Here is a 27127-nt window from a genome sequence, read left to right on the forward strand (position 1 = left end):
AACACAGCTCCAGATGGGACCATAACCAAGGTTCTCCAAGGCCTGACAGCCCTGTCAAATGAACTGGCTAAGAACTCAGGGATAAACAACCCCCTTACCAACTGGCTAGAGCAGTGGTTTGGGACATGGAAGGGAGTGATGACCTCAATCTTAACATCCCTTCCTGTTGTCTCTGGGACAATGGCTTGTGTTATGCCCTGTATACAGGGACTAATTCTTAGACTCACAGAAACCACCCTAACTAAACAAACCCCATATCATACCGATTACTGTTGAGTACAGCTGAGAGTCAGATAATGTTAAATAAGTTTGAAGAATAGAATGGAAAATAAAAAGGGGGGGGGACTGGGAAGAAAGCAGTCTTTTCTAACAAAGTGGGGCCTCTTGAAGTTCCGGGTTCTTGTTCACTGAGCTCCATTTTCACGCTGAAATTACTACCTACCCTACCCCAAATTCCAAGTGTAACATTAGCCAATCGCAGGCAGATCGTGCACCCAAACTCGATCAACTGGAGTAGAGTGCAGGGCCCCACTGCGTCAGGGATAAAAATGCAGACCTATGGTCCATCCCTTTGTGCGTGCTGTGCCCCTTCTGCAGAAGTAAATTTTGCAGAAAATTTACTTGCTGAGACAATCCTGTTTCTGTGTCTTCAATTGTGACCCCAGTGGTCTTCAGGGGTCTCATTTCTAACATCATCAACACCCACCTGTGCCCTTCCCTGATAAAACCTCTGGCAGACAAAAACAGCAAGGGCTAAACATAAACAGTATCAACCTTGAAAAAAAACTCCCAAACCCCTGGAATCAGGACCGTTGGAGCCCTGTGCTACAATACTACGGCACACTAACACTCTGGTACCAAAAAGACAGTCTTCTAAAGCAAACCATGCAGCTTTATCCAGCAGGGCCTTGAATCTCCCCCACTGGCTATGAACTCCCCATCTGCCTGTCTTCTATGTCAAGACACCTTCATTATCCATGATCAGCTTCTGTACAGATATGGGCAGGCACACGATGCCTAAATATGCTGTGGTCCCCAGGAGCAGGTTCTTCCTGCCCAAATGAAGCCCCAACAAATGCCATGGGTTAAAAACAACTGGTTAGGGCTGGGGGCATAGCTCAAGTGGTAGAGTGCTTGCCTAGCAAGTGCGAGGCCCTGGATTCAATCCCCAGTACTGCAAAAAGAAAATACTGAGTAAAAGAAGCAACGTTTCCGGAGAGAAGGTGAACAGACAATCCAATAATTCTAACTACATGCAGTGAGTCATACAGCAAACGAGAACATACACAAATAGGAATGTACTCACCTACATCTGCACACGTACACCCACAGGCTTTTTAATGGATATAGTCAAATGCACTATCTTAAATGAGCAACTCCATAGGTTGTGGATAATTCTAATAATTATAGATGCTACATACACCTAGAAAAGATGAGTTCCACTCTCACAACCCCTGCCAGGGAAACTTTGTCCCACAGCATCATCATTCTCTATTCTGTTTTCAGAGACGAGTTTTGTCAACTCCTAGAATTCATATACGTGGAATTACATGTATCTTATGTCTGCCTTCTTTGTCTTGCCATTTTGAGATTCACACGTGTGTTCTTTTTAATTCTGGTGTACAATTCCAATGTATCAACACAGCACAATGTGTTTACCCGTTCCCCTGCTGATGAATATTTGGGGTATTTATTTCCAGTTTGGAACTTTTACAAATACAGCTGCAAGGACTGTGGACATGGCTCAAATGGTAGAGTGCGTGCCTAGCAAGCACAAGGCCCTGAGTTTAAACCCCAGTGCCACAAAAGTAAATTAATTAATTAAATTAAATAAGTAAGGCTGCAATGAACCTTCCTCCTTGAACCTTTTTGTGATCACATTTTTGACCAGTGGGAATTCAGCCTTGATCGGGGTGTGCACCTGTTTTGAAAAGCTACCCATTGAGAAGGCATCTTTAAGCAGCAGGCCCCCCAAGGTCAGAGGGTAGTCCCCCACCCCAGCTGCAAGTCAGAGGACCAGGCAGCCATAGGCAGCCACTGGGCAGGACTTGCTTATTATCAAGGAAACATTTGGTTTCTTTGTAGCTTGTTGAAATTCCCCCTCTGTGGTGTTACATTTCTTAGCTTTGATAAAAAATAAAGATGAAGATTAAAAAACAATCCAGCCCTCTTTGAGAAAAACAATAAAGCCACACACATGTGAGAGGCTAATGAAGGAACTGGCTCAGGCTCCTGGAGGAAGCCCTCCCTGCAGCCCTCCTCTCCATCGTCACAGAACACTTGCCTCCTCCCTGCCTGTTGACCTAAACTTCCTCTGACACTCTGAGAGCAAGACCTCTCTGCACACTGGCCCACTGAACACCGGGAGAACGGCAAGACAGGCTGTCCTTGAGACAGGGTACTCCCTAGAAATCCAGCACTTAGCCTCTTAGTAAAAACAGCTCAGTTTCCAGCACTGTGAAATGGGTGATGAGGGAAGGCAGTAATTCTCTGTGGGATGAGATAATGCATATGAGGTCTCTCCCAGCCCCGGGCTACCTGAGCCTGTGCACAATAAACACAGCTGACATTTAAAGATGGTGAAGAAAGGGTGCGGTGAAGACCCGCTTTCATTCAGACTTGATGCACATGGGTGGCAACATTTTGGACATCTTGCCATCCTCCCCTGGGGCATCTTAGCTGGCCCTCCTCCTGCTCCCTGCCTCACCCCAGCACTTCTTTCCTGTCACTCACTCAGCTGGATCAGAACCAGGTACATTCAATTCCGAGCGAGCAGAGAAGATGCTGGTATGCTGCAGGGCCTCAGCCTGAGAAGGTCCAAGGTCACTCTCAAAGCTTAAAGGTCAGGGCCATCACACATCCACCAGAGGATTCCCAAAATCCCAAAGGAGGGCTGCAGGGCAGAGAAAGCTGCCCGGCTGTGTTTGCACACTGGGGTGCTAACTGCAGTCCAGACACTGAACTCTTGTTACTAGGCAGGAGAATCAACCCTGGGCACTGGAAGAGAGGCCAGATGCACTGCTGGGGAGAAAAAGGACCATCCATACTTCAGGGGAAGGCAGCAATGGCAGGGAGAGCCCAGTCTCTGGGGAGGGAGCTGAGGTCTCAACTTGTCCAGACCTGGGCATCTGCCTTCCTTGTCTACTTTACCAGGCAGATCCAACACCTGCCTCCAGCCCCGCTGTCGCAGCTAGCTAGTGTGCCCCAAGAGTTCCTGGAGGACACAAGACAAATCTTTCCTTAGTTAATCGCTTGATAAATTTGCCTTCCCTGGATACTGTCCCAAAACACGAAAAGACAAAATGTGGTAATTGAGAGAAGTGTTTGCAGGGGGCAGCTGGCACTAGAAGGCAAAGAAATGCCCACAAGTCTTACGTAACAGGGACTCCCAGGCATAAGGACAGATTCAGAGAGAGGCATTAAATAACTCAGTGGGCCCTGTTTGCAGTTCACTGCTCATAAAGCCCCTGGGGAGCCAGGTGTGGTGGCACAAACTGTAACTCCAGCACGAGGGAGGCAGAGCAGAAGGATCACAAGTTTGAGGCTAGCCTGGGCTAGAGAAAAGGACCTTGTCTCAAAAAACAAAACAAAACAAAAAGCCACTGGGACCCAGACTCAGACCTGCCAGGAAACGCCTTTAGATCCAGACAGCACAGGTGTCTGTCTTCTTCATCCGTCTGTTAAGCCCATTCTGGGCCGAACTGCCTGCTCTTGAATGTGGAGTGGTCTCCACAGAACAGCCTACCAGCCCACAGTAGTGTCTGCTCCCAGGAGGACTAGCTACTGAATTTTCAGGAACCAAAGCAAAAGAAAAGTGCAAAGTCCCTCATTCAAAAATCATTATACATGCCAAGACATTTATAATCATTATTAGGATGTGTTATTTTAAAATAATAACAAGCATTGGTATGGATTTGAAGACACGAACAGTTTAGGCATTGATGACAGGACTGTCTAATGTTGCAGCAGCTGTGGGAAACACTTTCTCCAAAAAGGAAGCACAGAAACACCGCATGATCCAACAATCCCACTTGTGGAGAATGTCCATTTGTGAGGGGGGTCAGGTGGGACTGGGATTTGAACTCAGTGCTTCGCGCCTGCTAGGCAGATCCTCTACTGCTTGAGCCCCTCCTCCAGCCCTCACTTCTAGGAAATATCCCAAAAAGAACTAAAAGCATGGACTTGTACAGATGTGTGTGTGCCAGTGTTTACATTTGCAACACTATTCACCATAGGCAAGAAGTGGAAACAACTCAGATGTCTGCACTCTACAGAGATGAACAGCAAATGTGGTTTCTCCATATAATGGAATATTACTCAACTTTTAAAAAGAAGGAAATTCTGAGACGTGATTCAACATGAATAAACCTTTAAGACACTGTGTGGCATCAAGTAAGCCAGACCCAAACTTCACTTACATGAGGTCCCTAGAGTAGTCACACAGTGGAGTGGTGGTTGCCAGAAACTGGGGAGGAAGAAAAAAGGAGTTACTGTTTCCTGGGCACAGAGTTTCTGTTTGGGTAAGATGAGAAAGTCCTGAGTGGGTGGTGGCGACAGGGGGCTAAACCTGATTGCACTTAATTCCACTGAACTGTAAACCTCACAGGAAACAGGCATGGTTAAAAGAGGAAATCTTCTCTTATGTATAATTTATCACAATAAACAAAATAAGAGAAAGAGTTCAAGATATGACAGCAGAGCATTGAAATAGGCACGGGGTCTTTGGGAGTGGGACCCACGTCCAGCCCAGGCTGTGAGCTCCAGTTCCCGAGGCCTCTCTTTCAAGGACTCAGAGGCCTAGTGTACAAGGGCAGGACCTCCCCAGCAGAGCCGCTCTGAGCCTGAGAAGCAATGTTATATTTTAATAGTCGTTTCAATTGACTATAAAAATACAGCACCACATAATAAAACTGCTTCTGCACCATGGTAGAAATACTTAGCAAGAGATGAGAAATACTTAGCAGGAAGCTATAAAACCCTATTTGCTTGCTTATGGACTTGCTGCTGAACAGGACAAAAGCAGGACAGGATAAAGAGAGGGCAGGAGAGAACCCAGCCCCGCCCGAATGTACACAATAGTGTGCCTACCACACAGACAGGATCACTCAGGGATTTTAAAAATGGATTGAGCAGAAAAATGAACATCTCCACTCTTTCTGACTCATTTAAACTTCTAAAGCTTCATCAGATCTGACACCAGGAAACACTCATTTCCCTGCAATTCCCTGTTGCTCCATCTGACCCATGTACAGCAAGTTCTGACTTCTAAGGGCCACAAGACCTTCCAACCCCAACACTCAGAGACAAAGCTTCTCCACCACACAGTGTCCCAGGAAGATTCCCAACCTCAAATGAGAACTATACCATGCATCCTAGCTCCCTTGAGGCCCAGACCCCAACAAGGCTCCAACAGCGGTGTATCACCACCACCACCATCACCACCATCACCACCACCACCATCATTCCCATCACCATCATAACACAAACATCAACACCACAGCACCCACAACGTCACCACCACCACCAGCACCTCATCACCAGCACCATCATCATCATCACCATCACCCCATCACCCCCATCACCACCATCACCACCACCACCAGCACCTCATCACCATCACCACCATCACCACCAGCACCTCATCACCATCACCACCATCACCATCATCACCATCATCACCATCACCACCACCACCAGCACCTCATCACCACCACCACCATCACCACCATCACCCCCATCACCACCATCACCATCACCATCACCACCATCACCACCACCACCATCATTCCCATCACCATCATAACACAAACATCAACACCACAGCACCCACAACGTCACCACCACCACCAGCACCTCATCACCATCACCACCATCACCCCCATCACCATCATCACCATCACCACCAGCACCTCATCACCATCACCACCATCACCATCATCACCATCATCACCATCACCACCATCACCCCCATCACCACCATCACCATCACCACCATCACCCCCATCACCCCCATCACCACCATCACCATCATCATCACCACCACCACCAGCACCTCATCACCACCACCACCATCACCACCATCACCCCCATCACCACCATCACCATCATCACCATCACCACCATCACCACCATCACCACCACCACCATCACCACCATCACCACCACCACCATCATTCCCATCAACACCACAGCACCCACAACGTCACCACCACCACCAGCACCTCATCACCAGCACCACTATCATCACCCCCATCACCATCACCCCCATCACCATCATCACCATCACCATCATCACCATCACCCCCATCACCCCCATCACCACCATTGCTAACACACCAACAGCACAGCTACTACAAACAACGCTACTACCTCCATCATCACCAACACTGTTACCAAACAGCATCATAGAAATAGTCATAAGCTTCATTTTGTACTTGGTATTGCTCATTTAATGCAGGCAACCCTAAAAGTGAGTCCTGTAGCATCTCCATTTCTGCACACAAAGATCCCAAGACGAAGAACAGAAGGCAGGAGAGTGTGTTGCCACCCAGCCTGGAGGCCTCGTGTTCTGGGAATGCCCTCCCTGCACAGGTGGGACAAAGAGGGACCCTCCAGCTGCCCTCACAACACAGGTGTCAGGAGCCCCTCTGCAGCCACCTTCCCTCTGTTGCAAAGGGGCAGTGACAATGTCAAAGTGCACAGTGCTAAAGGCCCCACGTCTCACTCAGAAAGACCTTAGGACAGGATGAAATGCCAGTTCCACTAATCCCAGGAGAAGAAGCCAGCCCAGAGGACAGAATGCCTTCCTCATGTCATCTCTATGCTACGCTCACCCTGTGGCCAAGCACATCACAGAACTCTAACTGCTGTATCAATTCAGTCCAACAGACCCCAGGTCCCATGTCAGGGACCTACACAGCACAAGAAATTAAACACAAGGATTCCCATGCCCAAAGGAGCTCACAACCTGACAAACTAATACAAGAGACAAGGCCAATCCAGAGAAGACTAACTAGAAACCAGGTCTCCAGTGAGACACTCAGTAAAAACCATACTAAGAACTATGAAACCCTTACCACAGGACAGTCATCAATTGGTGGCTCCTCAAGAGGCATCTAACTCAAGGTATCCAAGTTCACTATCACTAAAATTCACAAGGAAGGGGTTAGAATTATCACTCCCATTTCACAGATGAAAAACTGAGGAAGAGAAGACAAAGCTGTTGCTCAAAGTCACAGGTCTAGAAGGTGGGAAAAGTCAAGTGTTGGAGCCTGACTCCTCTGCCACCAAGTGTCCCCAGCATGCTGCATGTGTGGTTGCCCAGAACCCGGCCCACGCTACAGAACCGTAGCTCCCACTGGCAGCTGGACACACTTTCCCTCATCAGCCACTCTCCTCTGGTGCTTCCCGAACCGCTCTCATAAAACCAGCCAGAGATGTCAAAACAAAAGTCACACAAAATATCATCTAACATCACACAAGGGCTGTCACAAGCAAACCTTGTCACAAAGTCCTTTTTAGGTGAAATATTTTCCAGTAATACTTTCCCCTCCAGATCCCTCCAGCATCAGTCAACCTGCCGCACGTTCCTGTCTACCAAGAATTTATAGTTATAGCGCAGGAAGGACATTCAACACGCCACGCTCTCGACACACAGAGATCCATTGTGTCCAAGCTCTGCCCTTGCTCTCTGAAATAAAGCCAGGGAGCCACCGATGCCCTGGAAGGAGGGGTTTACAGAGTCAGATCCCATCATAGGAGCACCGCTTCCCCACCTACCTACTAAGGACTGCTGAGCACAGCTGCTAGGTTGTTCACTGCACAAAGGCTCAGAGCTGAAGGGGCAAGTAGGAGCTGAAACCTGGTTCCAGCTGTGCTTCCAGACAGCAAGCCCACCCCATATGACGCCATCCTGCAATCCACAAAGGCACTCCATGGGTTGTAGGTGGTCCAGAGAGAAGGCTGCAAGGCAGAAGCTGGTCCCCTGGTCCCCAGGGCCCAGCCCACAGTGTACATGCAGTGAACATCAGGACCCAGCTGAGACAGGTCAGCAAGCATGGGCAGAGAGACACCCCGAGTGCCAGGTAAGGAGCAGAAGCCAAGTCCACCTCCCTCAGTAGGACCTTGCCAGAAAGCAAGGGCCAGGACTCAGTGGAGAACCAGAGAACTTACTGCCAAGGTCATTGCTCAGTTATAGCAGGGAACAGGGTCCAGGGCAAGAGGAAGGTCCAGGCACAAGAAGACATACTGAATGCCTGACTTGCTGGCCAAACACACAGGCTCCAACACTGCCCTGATGGTACAGAGGACCAGGTGGGGTCACCTGTGTCCACACATATCCCACAACTTGGGACAAGGACAGGTTTCTTTGGGGAGAAGATGCAGCCCAAAGGGTCACAGGAGCTCAGACGCGCCTCCAGGAACAGGAAGCCTGAGAGCTACATGCCCGGACAGTGCTTTATTCAGTGGGTAAAAGAGCCTCTGATTCAGGGTACCTGACCCTCCACTGCGCTCTGAGTGTGTCCCCCAAAGTTCACACACTGGAAACTTCATCCTCAGTGCTATTGGATCGAGACCTGGGACCTGTAAGAGGTGGTCAGAAGCTGATTCCACAAAGACAATTATTGCATGTTTTCTCTCCCTTGTGGAAGCTACAAGGAAACAAAACGAAATAACCAAGGTCATAAAAGTAATAGGGGCTGGTAGGGAAACGGAACAGAAAAGAGGGAGGGAAGAGAAGCATAGAAAGGACAATAGAGGGAGTGAACATCGTCAAAGTACATTACTGCATGTATGCAGGGGTCGTGGTGAAATCCCTCACTATGCACAATTGAATATAAGCCGATTTTAGAAAAAGAGGTGATCGAGTCATAAGGTCATAAGGAATGGATTAATGCTGTTACTAAGGAAGTGGGTTACTTATCAGGAGAATGGGTCCTGACAAAATGATGCTCTCAGTTCCTCTCTTCCTCTTCTCTCTCTCTCTCTTTCTCTCTCTCTCTCCCTCCCTCCCTCCCTCTCTCTCTCTCTCCTCTGCTCACTCCCCTGCTCTTCTGTCCTCCCACCTTCCACCATTCCATGCTGGGATGTCACAGCTTTACTCTCGTAATTACACAACCCATGCTATTCCATTGCAGCAGCACAAAACAACCTGTCTACCCACAGGGATTGTTCCTTCCCACTTGGAGCTCTGGGGACCTTCTGCAGGGTGATGCCCCTGGCCTCACTGTACCACAGGCTCCACTGAGTACCAGTCCTCTTGTCTCAGCTGTAAGCAAACTGAGATGGCCACCTCTGTCCTCAGCATGGGCAGGGATGGGGAGCAGGCTTGGACCCTCATTCTCGCCATCAGCAGAGGAATAAACTAAACAAAATGCGGGTGTCCACAGAGTGGACATCATTCAGAACCGTGAGTGAACCTGGAGGGCTCCACGCTGAGTGAAATAAGCCAGTGTCTGTCACAAGCCCAGTAGAGAAACCCAGAAACAGAACGTGGATTGGAGTTGCCAGGGACTGAGGGGCAGGGGAAGGAAGAGTCAGCCTATAATGAGGACAGTTCTGGTCTAAGGTGGCAAAAAGTCCTGAGCTCAGAGTGGTGATGGACGCAGATACACGTAACACCCCTGACCTGCACGCTCAGAAACACTGAAGGAGGGACGTTCTGGGTTTTATGTATATTTAGCCACAAATTTTAAAATTAATAACGCAAAATACCAAATTCTTTGAACTGCATGATACGTGACTAACATGGTAATACACTGTTAAAAACAGCCCAGCGCACACCAGGGCATCCCTGCCTGCCAGAGAAACCTTCACAGCACATGTCCGTGCAGAGGACGCGGGGACCCTCCAGGTTTTACACTAACAATGTACTAAGGCATGTTCCTGTGCTGGGGAATGGGGGCCGCCCCTCTCCAGGAAGGGCCTCCCAGAGACCAGCCCCGAGCCTAGGCCTGGACCCCTCCTGCCTTCCCCCAGTCAGGCTGTCCCGATGGTGTTGCTCATCCTCCATGGATCACGCTCAGCACCAGCCGCTCCAGCTGTTCCCACTGTACCCACCTGACCCAGGCCCTGCTGCAAACCCTGGTTGCTACCCCAGATCCCAGTCTGCCCCTCCTTTCCCCTTCCCACTCCTCAAGCCACTCACTCTGCACCTCCAAACTCTTATACCTACCCACTGCTCTGAGATTAAGTCCAGATTCCTTGGACAGCTGTGAGAGACCTGCCTAGCTCCCTAGCCTCACTCGGAGCAGCAATCTCTCCCTCTCCACTCACCCCAAATGTGCGACGGGATCCTTTGCACACTTCTACCTTAGGGCTTCAGATATACAGAGGACACTCCCACTATGATGCTTCATCTCACAAACTCACACCTATTCTCCAAAGCACCCACAAAATGTCACTTCATCCAGGAAGCCTTCTGTGGGAGTGCTATCTCCCCCGTATCATTCAGCACTCTATATGGTATCTGCCCACTCACTCACTGTTCTCCAGTATCTATCTTGGCGGCCCTGGCACATTCCTGGCACTTTGATGGCACTTGGTAAATATCTACTGAATGGATGCATTTAGTGAAAATCTATTAAATGACTATAACCCTAAATAATACCTAGCAGATGCTTACTTACACTAACCCAGTAATCACTGTCCCAACCCTATGCCACAGCCCCTATTATTGCTCCACTTTATAGGGAAATAAACTGAAGCAGGCAGAAGTTCCCCTGGTGGAGCTGGGATCTGACCCCAGGCATTCTGGCTCAGGTGTCTACGCTCTTGACCACTCAAAAATTAGCCCTCCAAAGAAACTGAGGCAGCCAGGTTCAAAGAAAGGCTTTGACCTTTTACTTGTTGGTTTTTCGCGATCATTTCTAGATGAATAAAAAAAAAAAAGGTATTTTTTACAATAGTAATTAAAATTACAAGTGCTCAGGAAAACTAAAACAGTCTATATAGTGATTGTGAAACACATAATCTATTTAAGTGCTTTCTGGAAAGAAATACCACGTGACTGAAAGTCCAGGCGCTGCGGTTGTCAGCAATCCCCTTATCTTCCATTAGAAGCTTCCCAAAAGGAGAGATCGTAGTTATCTCCTAATGAATTTTTGTAATGCTGCATGTATTTACAGTAAAAATAAAGCAGGTTTCCCTGCTTCAACACAGCCCTGGGTTCCCAGGCGGCCTATCCCTGGGGCCCAGCTCATTCCATTAGGAGAACTTCCTGTGGAAGAGACAAGCAGCAGCCCTGGCCTGTGCTAATGCTTATAGGACTTTGAGAGTGACCCTGCTGTGTCATCACATAACCAACTCCCCAGGGAACCCAGTGCCTAGCAGCAACCTGGGATGAGAAGTCAACTTCTCCCAGCTGGACCCAAACACAGGAGAAAGGCTGAGCCCATCTAGAGCCAGGAGAATGACCATCAGCAGAGTGACAGCACAGAACCTCCCAGACCCCTCCTCAGAACCCTCGCCAAAAAGCAGCTTCAAAGACTGAAGCCGAGAATACCCGCAGTCACCTTTACATAGGGCTTTGGAAAGGAGACCAGCTTTCAGAAAAGCGATTGTCCGTCACTCAGAAAGGTAAAATCCACAAATGCCTCTGATGGAGGCTTTGCTTTTATGCTTTTTTGTTATGGTTGGGTTACTCTGCTGATTTTCTTTTATTTTTGTGTTTTTAAGAGATTACAGTCAAACAGGTACCAGGAAGTGAAATGTTTCACTGGGGCTTAGTTAGTAGGTGCCCTCCATCCACAAAACAGCACCTCTTTTTCTGTTTCTTTTGGGGGCTTCTTTCTGCAGTCCAGCATCTGTCTGCTTTAAGTGTGCTCCCAGCTCATGAGTTAAGAACCTAATCTCTAAATTCTTCTGCTGATGACATTGGGAGGGGAGGTTTTTGGGAGGCAACTGGGTTACATGAAGTCATGAGGGAGAGGGAGGAGGGGGCCCCTAGACAGCATTATTGGCTTTAGAAGAGAGACCTGAGCACATGCACTCCTTCCCCTCTCCATACGATGTCCTCTTCCTGGTTAGGATGCAACAAGAAGGCCTTTATTGCATGTAGCACCTCGATCTTGGACTCCCCAACCTCCAGAACTGTGAGAAGTAACTTTTCTTTAGAAGGTACCCAGCCTGTTGTACTCTGTTCCGGTAACGCAAGACAGAACAAGAAAGTATCTCCTTTTCAAAAGTGCAGAACACATACCACCAAACTCTCATTCTCTCTGCCCACCAGATAACAACAGAACCGGAGGCTCTACAGAGTTTCTGGGAGTGAAAACAACTGAGATGCCCCCTGGGAAGAGTGCCAGGCCCAGGGAACTGACCCATCAAAGTTTATGAAGAACATCACCCTCCCAGACAATGGCCAAACAGATACCCTGGAGCAGATCTCTGAAATGCTGTGAAGAGAAAACGAAGATGTACAGCTGATAATGACTTCGGTCATTCATCCATCTGTTGGCTTTCTCATACATATGGATTCATGGTTACATCTAATCTCCCTCCAAAGAATTATCTTGGTGAAGTCATAGCAACATAACAGAGTCACTGTACCTTAGTAGGCACTTTTGATTTCTCTGATAAGACAGTTAGCCTTTACTGCATACCATCACAACTCCAGTCCTCGTCAACACAAGTCAGACTTACCTAATAAACTAATTTCACACCCTGGAAAACTACAGAAGCAGACACTCTAATTTATTTAGACTAAAGAGTTGTTTACTGACATAAGTACCCTGATAATTAATATTGACTATGAAATGTCCCAGATTTCATTTGTCACCTAATTTGGGAAACCACCTTGGTTTGAAAGAGTAAGAAAACTGGCTACATGGCACTCCTCCTCCTAGAACTGTTTTGCTCAAAATTACAACCAATTCTCATCAAACTAAACCAAAATTCTGAAGTAAGGTAAGTCACTGAGAGTAATCCCAAATACCCAGTCTGCCATCATTCCTATGAATCACGCTTAATTCACATAGTAAACTTAATATAAAGAAACCGACACCAGTCGAGAAAAAAACCATCATTTGGGTACAACTGACAAAGACAAGAAAGGTGTCTGGGAAGCAACATGAGGTATATACCTTCATTTCTTTCTCGCTTTTCCCCCAAATCTGTCTTTCCTAGTCCCACACCCAACCTCAGCACTAATTCGTGGCAAGTGTATCACTAGGCCAGCCTCTGGGCACTGCCCTCCTCTACGGGGACCCATATACATCACACTTATGGCAGTTGGGAGAAGGATCCCAGTACAGAAAGGCCTGATGATCTGGTTTCTGGCATGATCAAACAACAAACCAAGGCGGCCAAGAAGAATGAAAGCAGCTCCACTGAACCCCGTTCTCTCAAGTAGAGTCAATCAAGGAGGGTAGGTCACTGGTGGCATAACTAACTCCATTTTGTTTCTGACTCTATCTTGTTTGATCTCCTTTCTTCTGAGTTCCCCTGTGTCTGTCTCCCCTGCACTTACCTTAGATCAGGTACACCAGGCTTAATTGATGAGCACCTTAAGAAAAAGGGCAGAAATCACCCCGAAAACCACAGTACCTCCTTAGCACCAACAAAGCTCTATGTGGGAGACCGTGAGGTGAGGCTCCAAGGTAATGATCAACCAGACCACAACCAGGGAAACCCCAACCCTTGCCTCTGTTTCTCTTTTCTGCACAACACTGAGACAGCTCTCAGGTCATCAGCCTTCTGCGCTTCCCAGTGTGGCCACGCTGACAATTGCTCTTTTCCTACCTCACCATGCTCCTCTGTCTGATTGTCTCTCCCAGATGGGTGTTCAAAGCTAGCCCACAGGGACTCTCTGGCCAGGGCTCTTGCCCTAACTCCAGTAACACGAATACTAGTCAGGCTGGGCACTGGTTGCTCGTCCTGTAATCCTAGCTACTCAGGAGGCAGCAATCAGGAGGACTGTAGTTCAAAGCCAGCCCGGGCAAATAGTTCATGAGACCTTATCTCAAAAAAAACACTTCACAGAAAAAGGGCTGGTGGAGTGGCTCAGGTGTAGTCCCTGAGTTCAAACCCCAGTACCACAAAAAAAAAAAAAAGTACCAGAGTACTAGTCTAGTCTGGTAAGTTAAGGATGGATGATCACTACATGTATTCAAGTCATTGCCAATGAGAGAAAAATTAAAAGATAAAAATTAAAAACACTGGTGACCCTTCAATCAGCAGCCAGGAAATACAACAAAATTAGTTTTGTGCAAAAGTTGAAAAATCTATCACAAAATTGATAGGAAACCTCAGAGGATCCTGAAAAGCCAAACAATCATTGAAAGACAAATGCTAAAGAACTCAGCATGTCCTAATCTCAAGGCCGTGAGGTGGTACACACCTATAATGCCGGCACTCGAGACTGAGTCAGGAGGACCCTGAGTTTGAGGCCAGTCTCATTACGTTAGTGACTTAATGGGAACCTGTCTTAAATTAAATATAAAAATAAACATAGTGTTGTACTGCTGTGAGCTGAGAATGGTTTTTACACTTTTGAACAGTTGAGGAAGGTAAGACTAGCTCGTGATGTGGAAAAATTACAAGAGTTAAAATTTCAGTGTCTTTAAAAAAAGTTTTATTGGGACACGGCCAAGGCCACGCACTGATGCTTTGTCTGGGGCTGCTTTTGCACTACTGGGCACAGCTGAGAGGCGCGCAGTCCACAATGCCTACAATACTTACTTTCTGGCTGTCAGCAGAAAGAGCTGGCCAAGTCTTTTCTACAACAGCCTCAATTTCCAACGTTCTCCAACACTGCTCTCCTGAATCTTCGGAGGCTTCCAGAATTTTCACACTTCAGCCTCCTTCATTGAACAAATATTTACTAAGCACCGGACCCAGGCCAGACATCAGAAGATGCCAGGGACACAAACACAGGCTGGGCAGATACCATTCTCGTCCTCGTGGAGTTTCACGATTGGTGGCAGGCAGACAGTGCAGTCAGAGGCATGGGATGACACAGGGACACCTGAGTCGGCCGAAGGTGAGCCAGGGTCAGGGAGAAGTTAGGAGTAGAAGGGAGAAAAAGGAGTGGGAGGAAAAGAGAGAGGAAGGGAGGAAAGTGTGTGCAGGGTTGAGAGCCCTGGACACCTCAGGTGACAGCTCAGGCTTGGGCCCAGCCCACAGACCACAGAGAGCCTTGTAAAGAGCCTATGTTCCTTAGGCCTCTGCACCTGGATGCAAACCAGAACCTCTCTGGGGCACCAGTCCAGATTTGGGAGTCAGCTACTATGACCCCCATATCCTGCCCTACTCCAGGCAGCAGGGAACACTTCGTCAATAAAACCCACAATCACCAACCAGAAACCAGTGACACTTACAATGCTCTCGAAACCTCCATTAATAGAAACTTCTAGATGAAAAGTCAACAACAGCCCCAATGAGGCTCGTCAGGTGGTTAGGATGCATTCCCCTACATTTCAAAAAGAAGCTTCAAATTTCTCAAAATCCTTATTGACACCCTGTGATCATACTGGCTCCATCGCGAAGACAAAACTAAAAAAATAAGCACTCTAAGTGACATGCCGTGCCACCGAGCCACGTACAAAGCTGGACTCACAGCAGGTGGGAACAGAGATAAGTTGACATTCATCTTTTCAACAGCATAAAAACCAAAATCCTGCAAGGTAGACTTAAAGCAGTGCCCCCCGTGCTCTCCCAAGTTCCTGCTCCCCGTCAGGTGTTAGTGATTCTTTAGGATAAAACGAAAACTCAGCTGAATCAAATGGTGGGTGCCCCTCTCCAAAGGTGGAAGTCAGCAACAGAGCCACCATGGTGTGACTGGACCAGGTCCATGGCATGTGACTGTCACACTCAAGACCATGCCTAAGACCTGCACTGGTCAGGTGTACGTGCACCGCTCTCACAGGCAACCTCCACAGTGCCTCTTTTCCAGAAGCACTGATGACAAGGCAGGGACGGGCTGGCCTGTCTTGTTTTGGAAATAAAAATTCCAGATCCTATTTTAGATTAAAGACAATGGAAATGCATTATGTAAGATCTGGGCTTACAGGTAAGGAACGCCATAACTGTAAGAGTAAATAAAGTAGCTTCAAATTCACAAATGACAAGGTTGCTGAAGAACCACAATTTCCAGAAATGTCTGCTGCCTCCTACCACTGATACCTCACAGGGAAGGTGGCGAGTAAGCAAATCCATCATTTATAGTTGCATAAAATCCACTTGCCCTGCATTTATGTCCTCCTGCTCCCCAACACTGATATACAGCACCCCAAACACAAGGCTGCGCCTCCTCCATCACTTCAACCTCCTCTCCTCCCCCAGGCCAGCACCAGGACTGGAAGCCATGAGCAGATGCCATGTATACAGACCAAGAAGCACAAAGGTGTTCACAGAGCAGGGCCCCCTCCTCCTTATCCCTGACAATGGCAAGAGTGACATCCTTAATGACAGACAGGACCATCTCTGCTGCTTGGTACTGCCCACGGGAAGAGTTCAGCCACATTGGGCAGCTTTGGGGAGTCTCCTCTGGGGGAACCCCTGGTGTTCTGCTATTCTACCTGCCCAAAGCCAGTCCTCACTGCCCTGCGGACCCTTGGATATGGCTCTTCACCATATCCAAGACCACTATGGAAAGTGGACAAAGGGAGTGGCAGGGGAGACGGGTCAGAGAGAGCTCCTGCTCTGTCCCAGGGCTTGCGGAAGACCAGGAGGGAGAGGGCTGAAGCACGGTGTGGACAAGGTGAACTGCGAGCTGGGGGGGAGGGCGGGCGCAGGGGAGTTCACTGTTTGACTCCAAGAAGCCCAAAACTGGCAGGGTGCCGTGGCTCATGCCTACAACCCCAGCTACTCAGAAGGCAGAGATTGAGAGGATCATGGTTCGAGGCCAGCCCCAGCAAAAGGTTAGAAGGCCCTAGCCCATTTAAAAACAACGACAAAAAAAGCTAGGTGTGGTGGTGCACACCTGTGGGAAGCATAAATAGGAGGTCAACCATCCAGGCCAGCCCAGGCATAAACACAAGATCCTATCCCAAAAATAACCGAAGGAAAAGGGACGGGGCATGGCTCAAGTAGTAGAGTGCCTGCTTAGCAAGTATAAGGCACTGAGTTCAAGACTCTAGCACCACCAAAAACAAAAAAAGAAAAGAAAAACAAGAACTCACACAATGCAACTCCCAGGTCTACCCCCAAAAGAACTGAAAACTTGTTTAAACCAGTACCAACACACAAATGTTCAAGGCAAAACTAGTCACAGCAGCCAAAGACAGAAACAACCCGAAATGACAGATGTATAGATAAATGTGGTCAACCCAGAGAATGGAATGTTATTCAGCCCTGAAAAGGAATGAAGTACTGCCACATACTGCAGTGTGGGTGAACCTCAAAAATAAGCCACACAAAAGCAGACAGATGACAAAAGACACGCGTAATCTGCATCTGCAGGGAATATCCAGAATAGATCAATCCACAGAAACAGAACACAGTTTGGTGGCTGCCAGGAGCTGGAAGAAGGAACAGGAAGCCACTGCTTAATGGGTAAAGGATTTACTTTAAAGAGCCAGAAATGTGCAGGAACTGGATCCAGGCAGGCGTTGCACAACACCGTAAGCATGGTAAATGCCACTGTTGACTTTATGGTGGTTAACTGTAAGAGTTATAGGAATCTCACCTCAATAATTAAGAAAATACAACTGATTCATAAAAGTACAGCTGCCACACAGCATGCCTGCCTCCCCTGCCCACCGCTACCCTGGCCTGGCGCTCTCAGCCCTGCCCATCCTCCCCAGGCAGCAGGCCCCATGCACTCCTTGCTGTCTTTACCCACCTCTGCTCCCTCATTGTCCTGCAAGGTTCACCAGATTCCTCAGGAAGCCTTCCCCGTGGCCCACCACCCATACTGAACCCTTGGCCCCTTTTGTGGGCCAAGAGCAAATACCTTTTGTCCCCAAATAGTCCATTTCCCACATAGTCCATTTCCCTAGTAGGCTGTGTACTAGGGACAGTTCAGTAAATCCTCATGTCTCCTGCTGTGAGCATCTAATCCTCGTGGCAACACAAAGGGAGAGCCCTGTCATTCCAGGCAACAGGTGAGGGACTGAAGTGTGGAGGGTGCAGTAAATTCCAGAAACCACACAACCAGCATGGAATGCAGTCAGAATTCATCAGCCCACCTGCACACAATCTGAGTCCTCTGCAATTCCAGGTCATTCCAGTAACCACCCAGACCACAACAGGACTCAGTCAATTCCAGTGCAGATCAGCTTCCTGGAATTTCATCTGCACAGGGCTGGAGCCTGGCTCCTTCCGCCAGACAAGATCAGCCTGAGGTTTAGCACGTGTTCTTCCCCATGCTCCCTGAATACCGTGACAGCCCTACTTCACCCAAGACAAGTGAGAATGTCTCTGGAGATGAGAACTCCAAGGCCAGGCCTCTGGGGTGACCTGACTGAATGTATACCTCTAATACCCATCCAGACTCAATAGATCAGGCCCTGGCTAGGGCTACACAGGCAGTGCAGCAGTTGTGCAAAATAATGCTTAGAAATGGAAGCAGAGAAGCAAGTTTCTCCTTCTTTTCTGGTAAATGGAGAGCTGAAGACTTAACAATGCTGAGCAAGTTTACAAGTCGGACTGTATGAGGCCCCTGGGGGCAGAGCCAGCCACCAGCCCCGGGCACAGCTCTCAGCAATCAATCACACTGAAACCCAGGGGCGGCCTGGCACACAGCACAACTCTGGGAAAATGGGTCCCTCGGCTCACACTCCCCTCCAGCCTTCCATCCTCCCAGGGAGGCTCCATCCCTTCCTCTCGCTCAGGCTTTATTCTGTATCTGAGGATTTCTTCACTCTGTTCATGTTTTATTTCTTCAACTTCTCCAACAAGCGCTGGGCATCCCCACTTAGCTCCTTCCCCAGGGTCTAGCTGTCTGCCCCTCCCATAAGCTATTCGCTTGTGCTGCATCCCATCCAGGACAGGTGCTTTCCCTGCTCGTTTGTCACTCCTACTAGACAGTAAGGTGGCTTGCCACTGGCAAGAGTGTCACCACGTGGGCAGCTCTGACTCAGTGTCAGCTGAATGAATGCATGAAGGAGCAAATGAAGTAGCTCGCAGATGTTGTTGAGGGGAGGAACACATCTTCTATCCTACACTAAAAAGAACCCCAAATGTAATCTGCTAACATTATCACACACTTGGCCTGAGAGTGAACACCTCGCTCTAGACACCTCTTCGAAAAACATGACGCAAGACAGATGGCACACAGGCTTCTGTGCCTCAGTTTCCTCATCAATCAGATACAGGGGACAAGACATGGGAGGAAGGGAACCTTCCAAGACAGCCACCTTCTTACCTGTTTCTCAACTACACTTGCACCCTAATCCTCCATACTTAACTCCTGGTGCTACCATCACAAAGTGCCACAAACTTGGTGGTTTACAACAACAGAAATGCATTCTCTCACAGCTTTGGAGGCTAGAGGCCCCAATCCAGGGGGCAGTGCGCCATGCTTCCTCGAAGGCTCCAGGGGAAGACCTCCAGGGGCTGCTCCTTGACCTCCTCAGTGGGCAGTGGAACCCCACTTTCTGCATCATCCTCACGCAGCTGTCTTCTCAGGCATTTGCGCCTCTTACAAGGACAGTCACACTAAAAGGACCCACTGTACTCCAGTGTGTCCTCATCTTAGCCCCTTACATCCACCCTACTGCCAAATAAGGTCACTTTCTGGGACACTCAAGAGTTCAGACTTCCATCTCTTTCTTTTGAGGGGGGGGACACAATTTAACTCAACACCTGCTGTCTTCCATCACAGACTGTTTATTAATGATACAGTCATGCAATTGCAGGCCTAAGTAACTGTGTTCTCCCTAAAATTGATATGCAAATATATGCAAATACTGATAGGAGAATGGTTTTAAAGTTTAATGCTTTTTTTTCCTTTTGTCTCTTTTCCTGGAAATCTCAATTCAGATTGAAATGTGTAAGTAGCTTTGAACTGAGAAAAGACTCAGTAATTTGGATGAAAATCTGATGATTCTACTTAACAGCTCTCTAGTATATTTTTTTTTTTATTTTTTACAAAGATAGAAAACATAGGTGGCTCTGCTATGGGGTACCAATTTTTTTGGCTTCCCTCGTACTGAAGTGCTCCAGGTACCAGGTGGTTACCAAGGGCCAAGCATGAAGTAGACCATCTTACCCACGTCCCATGGCTCGTCTGCTCCACACAGGGAGGAGAGATAGATGCATAAATCAAGTTCAGAGAAGTTCGCTCATCAGCCCAAAGTCAAGCTGAACTCAGGGGTCTGAACCCAGCCAATGCCTCCTCCACGGGCCCAGCTTCAGAATCAAGGCTGGAAGATTCTCCCTATTTCATGGTCCAGCCCCCAGACCCACCCATCACACACAGTAGGACCACTGCAAGTCACACCACACTTAAGATGGCCACCCCCCAAAGATATTCCCTCCCTTCCCTGCCCCATCAACAACAGGCTCTTATACCCCTCACCTCCCCAAGATGTCACCGCCCTGGCCTCACTCACTTCTAGGCCCAAATCAGAGTGGCAATGACCTCAGTTACCCAGGAGTCATTCACAGCCCACGGCAGGCTGGCTGGAACCAATGACTTCATAACACTGGCATTTCATCCCAAGTCTAGGCCCCCTGGGATGCAGCAGACAGCCTCCTCTGAAGGAGTCAGCCACCAGTCCATGGTCACCCAGAAAATTTCCCTGGCTCTCATTCACTTTCTGTGAGGAGGAGGAGTTTCACCTCACTCACCAGTGTGGCTAAGGGAATCTTGCATCTCTTGGTGAAGAGTCATCAGCAGTTGACACCTTCCGTACTCCCTCTCATCCTCACAAGAAAGGAGATGAGGAGCTCCAAACCTTACAAGTATCACAGAAAGGCCTAACAATGTGACTCCATCCAGATCTCAGCTGCACCTTGGGGGTTCAAGGTTCATTTGTACGAGGCACCACCCTCTTGGGCACAAAGGAGACCGCACTTATTTGTGGGGGCCATGAGCCCCAGGATGGATGCAAAACCACAGATAGCACCAGTCCCTACACAGACTATGTTTCTTCTACATACAAGTTTCTATGATACAATTTAACTTACTGATGAGGCACAGTAAGAGAGCAACAACAATAACTAATAATAGCAGAACAATTATAGCACCAGGCTATAATACATTATTTAAAACTTATGAATTATTTATTTCTGGAATTTCCCATTTAGTATTTTCAGACCTCAGGTGGACACAGGTAACTAAAACCACAAAAGACAAGACCCTGGTAAAGGGAAGACACTGTTCTGCAAATGTGTATGTGATGAGGAAAAATATCCACTGACACCCCAGGTTGCACAGGGCATCAAGGTATCTGACCAACACAAGGAAGAGGAAGGACTGGGAACTGCCAGGATTCCAAAGTTCTGTCACGTGCGTGTGTGTGTGTGTGTGTGTGTGTGTGTGTGTGTGTGAATAAAAGTATTTTAGGGTCAGGTACAGTGACTCATGCCTATGATACCAGCTGTTCAGGAAGCAGAGATCACAGCTCAAGGTCAGGCCAGGCAAAAAGTTAGTAAGACCTGCCATCTCAACAAACAAGCTATGTATGATTGTAGGTGCACACCTACAATCAGTTACATGGGAAGCATAGGTAGGAAGATTACAGTTAGAGGCTGGCCTAGAACAAAAATATAAGACCCTATCTGAAAATAACTAAATCAAAAAGGGCTGGAAACAGAGCATTTACCTAGCAAGTATAAGGCCCTGAGTTCAAACCCCAGTACCACCAAAAAAAAAGTACCTTAGAACAAGCCTGTGGTACATTAGGCCTACTACCCAGTAAGACAGGTTGCATATCAAACAAGAAATGTCAATGAAAATGAGGAACAAGACTCAACACCTCTGTTCCATTTCTCGGGGCTAGGGATACATTTGCGGCCATAGTGATGCATCACTATTAAGTCACCATCAAAGGCAGGAAACCCAGTGAACGTTTTATAAGCTGGTTAAAAAAAAAAAAATGTAGGCTGACACATCTAAAGAGAATGTGTGAAGCCACTGCCCACATTACAGGTAAGCAGCAAACTGGCAGATAAATAGCAAACCGACCTGCGCCCAAACAGAGGTGCTGAGCTAGACCCCATGCCTCCATTACTCTGACTTCGTCCTTAAGAAGCACTTCCCTCCAATCCTTCATTTCAGGGACTTTATTCTTCACTCTGAAGGCTCATTCCACGTTAATCCCACTTTAAGTGCTGGCCCATAAATCACAGAGATCAAAGGGGGGAGCTGCAAACAAATGTCTTCGAGCCCTTGACCAGGCTGGTCCACACCAGTAACTGCCTCTCAGGCCAAAACTGCCAAAGGGAGATTTTTTTTCCTTCCTGTTCATCTGGAGACTACGTTTGAAGAGGTGGAGATTCTAAAGGGATGTTTTTCTGTATAGTCGCTTTTTTTTTTTTTAACCTTTCACTCAACCTTTACCACCCACCCCTACTCCAGCTCTGCAAGGGCCTCTTGCCTTCCTTAGGGGTCTGGATAGGATCCCCGGGTGGGGGGCGCCCAGCTCAGCTGCACCACTCAGAGCTCCACCTACACAACCCTAGGGTGAGCCCCCTTCAGCTGTATAAGTCCACCTCCTGCTTCCCTACCCACTTCTTCCTACACTCGGTGTTGTAGTTGGTATTGGCTGCTGTGTGTATCACAAACTGATGCCTTAAAAGCAACAGAAATCACTTCTCACTTTTGTGGATGCTGGAAGTCCAAGATCAAGGCTCTGGCAGAGTCAGTGTCTGGTGAAAACATGCTTCCTGGTTGATACATCACACATTTTTGCTGCCTCCTCATGTGGTAGGAGAAATAAGACAGTTCTCTAAACCAAGCAGGGTGGTGCATGCCCGTAATCCCAGCAACAGAGAGGCTGAGGCAGGAAGACCAAAAATTCAAGGCCAGTAGGGCCTGGCTATTTATAACAAGACCCTATCTGAAGAAACCAAAAACAAACAAAAAAGACAACAACGCTCAGGGCTTCTCCACAAAGGCACTAATCCCTCATACCAGCTCCCGATTCCACCATCGTCATGTCTAGGCGTCAGCATCTGAATTTGGGAGGACGTCCACACATGGCACACAGACTGCTGAGCACGTGCAGTGGCGGTTATCTGTAAGGCTAGACTGTTTGGGATCCGTTTGAGAGAGTTTTCTTCTTTGTATCTTTATACTTTTCATACTGTTTGCCCTCTTTTAACAGCTAGCACATATTATCACAAAAATTAACAGTCATTATTCTAAAATGAAAAGACTTCTCAACCAAAGGTCATCAAGCCATGGCCTGCAGGCCAAAGCTGGCCTGGAGCTTGGCTCTATGCTGGTGGAAGGTAAGAATGGCATCCACCTGAGTGAGGTCACACCTTCACAGTCATTTTAAAGTATTTAGAATATTTACAATGTTACCTCCACCTAGTTCTAAAACATCTTCTTCAGCTCAGAAGGAAACCCGCTACTCACTAAGCAGCCACACCCCATCCTCGCCCCCTGGCAAGCACTAATATGTTCCCTGTGACTATGGATTTGCCTGCTCTGGACATTTCATACAACAGAATCATAGAATATGTGTGTGTTTGTAACTGGCTTCCTTCCCTCAGCATGTGTACAGGGTTCGTTGATGTTGCAGCATGAATCAGTGCTTCATTCCTTTTTAAGGCTGAATAATATTCGATCCCATTAATATTCCATATTGTTTATCCATTCATCAGCTGGTGGACATCTGGGTTGTCACCACCTTTGTAAGACTATGAACCTGTGCTGCTACAAACATTTGGGTACAGCTATGCATCTGAGCTATTGTTAACTCTTTCAAGGATGTGCCTACAAAAGGCATCATTGGGTCTTACGTTTAAGTTTTGATAATCTACTAAACTGTTTTCTGGTTTTTACTTTTTCTTTTCTTTTCTTTTTTGTTTTTCAAGGGTGGGGATTGAATCCAGGGCCTTGTGCTTTCTAGGCAGATGCTGTACCACTGAGCTACATCACCAGCCCTGGTTTTTACATTTTTAAATGGTATCATTCTTTAAATAGTTCTGTGGACATCTATATAGTATCCTCAATTTGCCTCTTGGCCCAGAAAGCCTAAAGTATTTATGGCCTCTACAGAAACAATATGCCAACCTCTGTTCTGAACAGAAATTCTTGATTGTTCCTTTCAGCTGTTGAATGCTTTGCAGTTACAAAGCGCTTTAGTATATATTATCTTATTTGATTTCTTTAGCTTTTCATCACATTTTTGGGGGCAGGAAAGGCTGGTGGCAAACCTTTCTTTGACAGACCCTCAAAGCTCTTCAGAGCCTCATTGGGGTCTCACGGCTGCTAAGAGCCAGAGCCATGCCTCACCCACCACCTCCCTTTGCAAACCTGGTTTTCCTTCTGTGCAACTTCTGAGAAGTCACCGCAGTCAAAGAGACCAGCAGCTGGACTAAAAAACTGTTTTCATCTGAAAAGGGGGATTGAAAGTGGCCTTGAATCAATGCTAAGAGGGGAGAAAACTTAGGGGGAAATCCTAGGGCCAATAAAGTCATTAAAATGCTGTGACAGCCCCAAGTTATCTGGAGAATACCTGAGTTGTGTTGAACCACCAGGCTCACCAGTGTCACCAAATATTTACCCAGCAAGGTCACCAAGAAACTGAGGAAGCCTACTGGACAGAGCCACTGTGGGGGTGCTTTGAGGCCACTGACCAATCACCCCCCCAAATTGCTCCTCAGCTGACTCCACCACAGTCAGAGTGGCAACCCACCCCAGGCTGCAACCTCACCAACAGGAGACTCACAGGTCCCAGGGCTGCTTAGTACATTTCACGGAGTTGAAATCTATCTCTTCACCTGCATTGCACAAGGTATGCAGGAACCACACCACGTCCAGGAATGTAGAAAAGGATACCACTCAGCCCTGGAGACACAGAAACAGAGCTACCACCTGCTCCCAGGGGACTGCAGTAGCGCTCATTGTAGAAGTACAAAGAGCAACATGTCCCCACCTGGGTGGGAAAAGCAGACCTAAACCTGGAAAAGCAAGATAGGTGAAAATAAAGAGCATTTCCTAGCAGCCAGAAAACCATTTGCAAATGCACTGTGGCCTACCAGAATGCATGACATTGGGCCCCTCAGAGCCACGTGGGTTGGTGGCCACAGAGCCTAGGTGTGGAAATATCAGAGGACATCACCAGGGTCATCTCCTCAGGGGTCCCTGACATGACTCCCACTTCCTCTCTCTCTTCCCTTGGCTTCACCAGGCTGGGCCTCAAAGCAACATCCCCCAAAAAGGATCATAAACATGGAGGCCAGCTGTGGTGCCTGAAGGAGCTGAGATGAGCTTGCCTTTGAAAAATGGGCAGCTGAACACGTGATGTTAGAAGACATGAAATAAATCTGGTGAAGTTAATAGAAGTGCAGCAATTTGGAAGAAAAATAATCACATTTCCATCCTGCTAAATCATTATTTGCCCCTGGTAAAGTCAATTATGTTCAAAAAAATAAGTTAATATTTTAGGAAAATAAAAAAGAGGTTTGATCGGTGTCTTTGTTCTTGCAAATAAAACTACGAGAGTGGGCGTTTCCAGTTCTTAGGAAAGTCTCCAGGAGGCCTGAATGGTGTTTCTTATGACAGGAAGTGTTGGCATGGTCAGAAACTCCCTTGGTCATCCACACATGATGACCTAGGTCAAGTTCTAGGGCCTGCCTGACCTCTAGAAAACTCACAGCTGCCTCTCAGGAAGGGAAATACATCACCAGCTCACAGGAAGCCCTTAGACAACCAAGGAGCTGGGCCAAAGGGCCCCCAAATTTCTTGGTTTCCCGTCCTCCCCCTCTAAATCCTCTACCCCCTACACACCCTTCAAGGATCAAAGTCATTCAAGCATCTAACTTTTCTTCCAAAATACAGATGGTCCCTAACTCAGGATGGTTTTACTCAGGACTTTTTAAATTCACAATGATGCTAAAGCAATACACATCCAACAGAAACTGTACTTTGAATTTGGATCTTTTCCTAGGGCTAACAATATATGGTCTGATCCTCCCAGTTTGCCAGGCATCAGCAAAGTCCAGACTCCAGTGAGTCCTGCAGTCAAGGGGAGCCACAGATTCCATGGAGGGCTATGCTGCTGAGCTGGGATTGTTAGGCCTTGTGGCCTAGTGGTGTAATCAACTGATGATGGGTTGATCAGGAGTCTCCCCCTCACGAGGCAAGCACCAATCTGTACACGACTGAGACTCTGCTGCCCATAACAGCACTAAGCTGGTGAGCCACAACTGAGTGGTCACCAAAGAGTTAGGCCACCTTGCTCCCCATGAGCATTTGGCAATGTCTGAGACATTTTGAGTTGTCCCAACTGGAGGGCGAGACTGTTACTGGGATGCACTGGTTGGCTGGGTACAGGTGAGCATCCAGTGAGGCCAGGACAAAGTCTTCTAGCCAGAATGCCAACAGAGCCGAGGCTGAGAATGCTGCTTGACAAGAAGTAGCTCACGGAACCCTGGAGCAACTGTGAGGTAAAAAGTTCTGTTATGCACACTCCACATGAGCACGACTGGGTCACAGAGAGGATTAGGTGGTGCACCAGAGGCAAAGGGAGGGGGAGAGGAGCCCAGGCCATGGGTCAGCAGCAGTCCCCATAGCGCCCTGGTGGCATGACCTGGAAGTCCACTCTTTGTACTGGTGACACTTTCTCATTCTGCAGACAGCATAGCTACTGCTGGGCACAGATGAATGAGGCTGGATGTGCCTCCCATCCACATCCAGGGCAGCTCCCCACTCCTACCAATTATGCCCTACTGGGGAGGGTGCATCCCCCGGCCACAGAACTCCATCTCCCCAGAATCTGCCTGAGGGGATTCTGGTGAAGGAAATGAAGGAAAACCACAGCTCCCTTAAGGGAAGGCCTCCAGACACTCCACACTCTCCCCACTCTCCTCTTCACTCCTTCCTCTTCTCAGGACTCCAGGTCTGGGGACTCAGGACCATTCTCACTGGGCTTTCAGCCCTCCCTCAAGCTGTCCCCATAGTCTCTTCTAGGAGGGTCAAAAGGCCAACATGGGGAGGCATCAGCCTCAGGCAGGACAGTGGGATGTGGCAGGTTGTGACCCAGGACCAGCAAGCACCCAACTGGGT

The 27127-nt window shown here is 48.0% G+C and overlaps 1 protein-coding gene across 2 annotated transcripts in view; it reads right to left on the bottom strand.

Annotated features, from left to right (window-relative positions):
- Window positions 1-27127, bottom strand: part of Dock1 (dedicator of cytokinesis 1) — a 477546-nt gene that overhangs the window by 440770 nt on the left and 9649 nt on the right. The window lies entirely within an intron of this gene.

Source organism: Castor canadensis, chromosome 7, assembly GCF_047511655.1.
Source record: "Castor canadensis chromosome 7, mCasCan1.hap1v2, whole genome shotgun sequence".
Taxonomy (NCBI): Eukaryota; Metazoa; Chordata; class Mammalia; order Rodentia; family Castoridae; genus Castor; species Castor canadensis.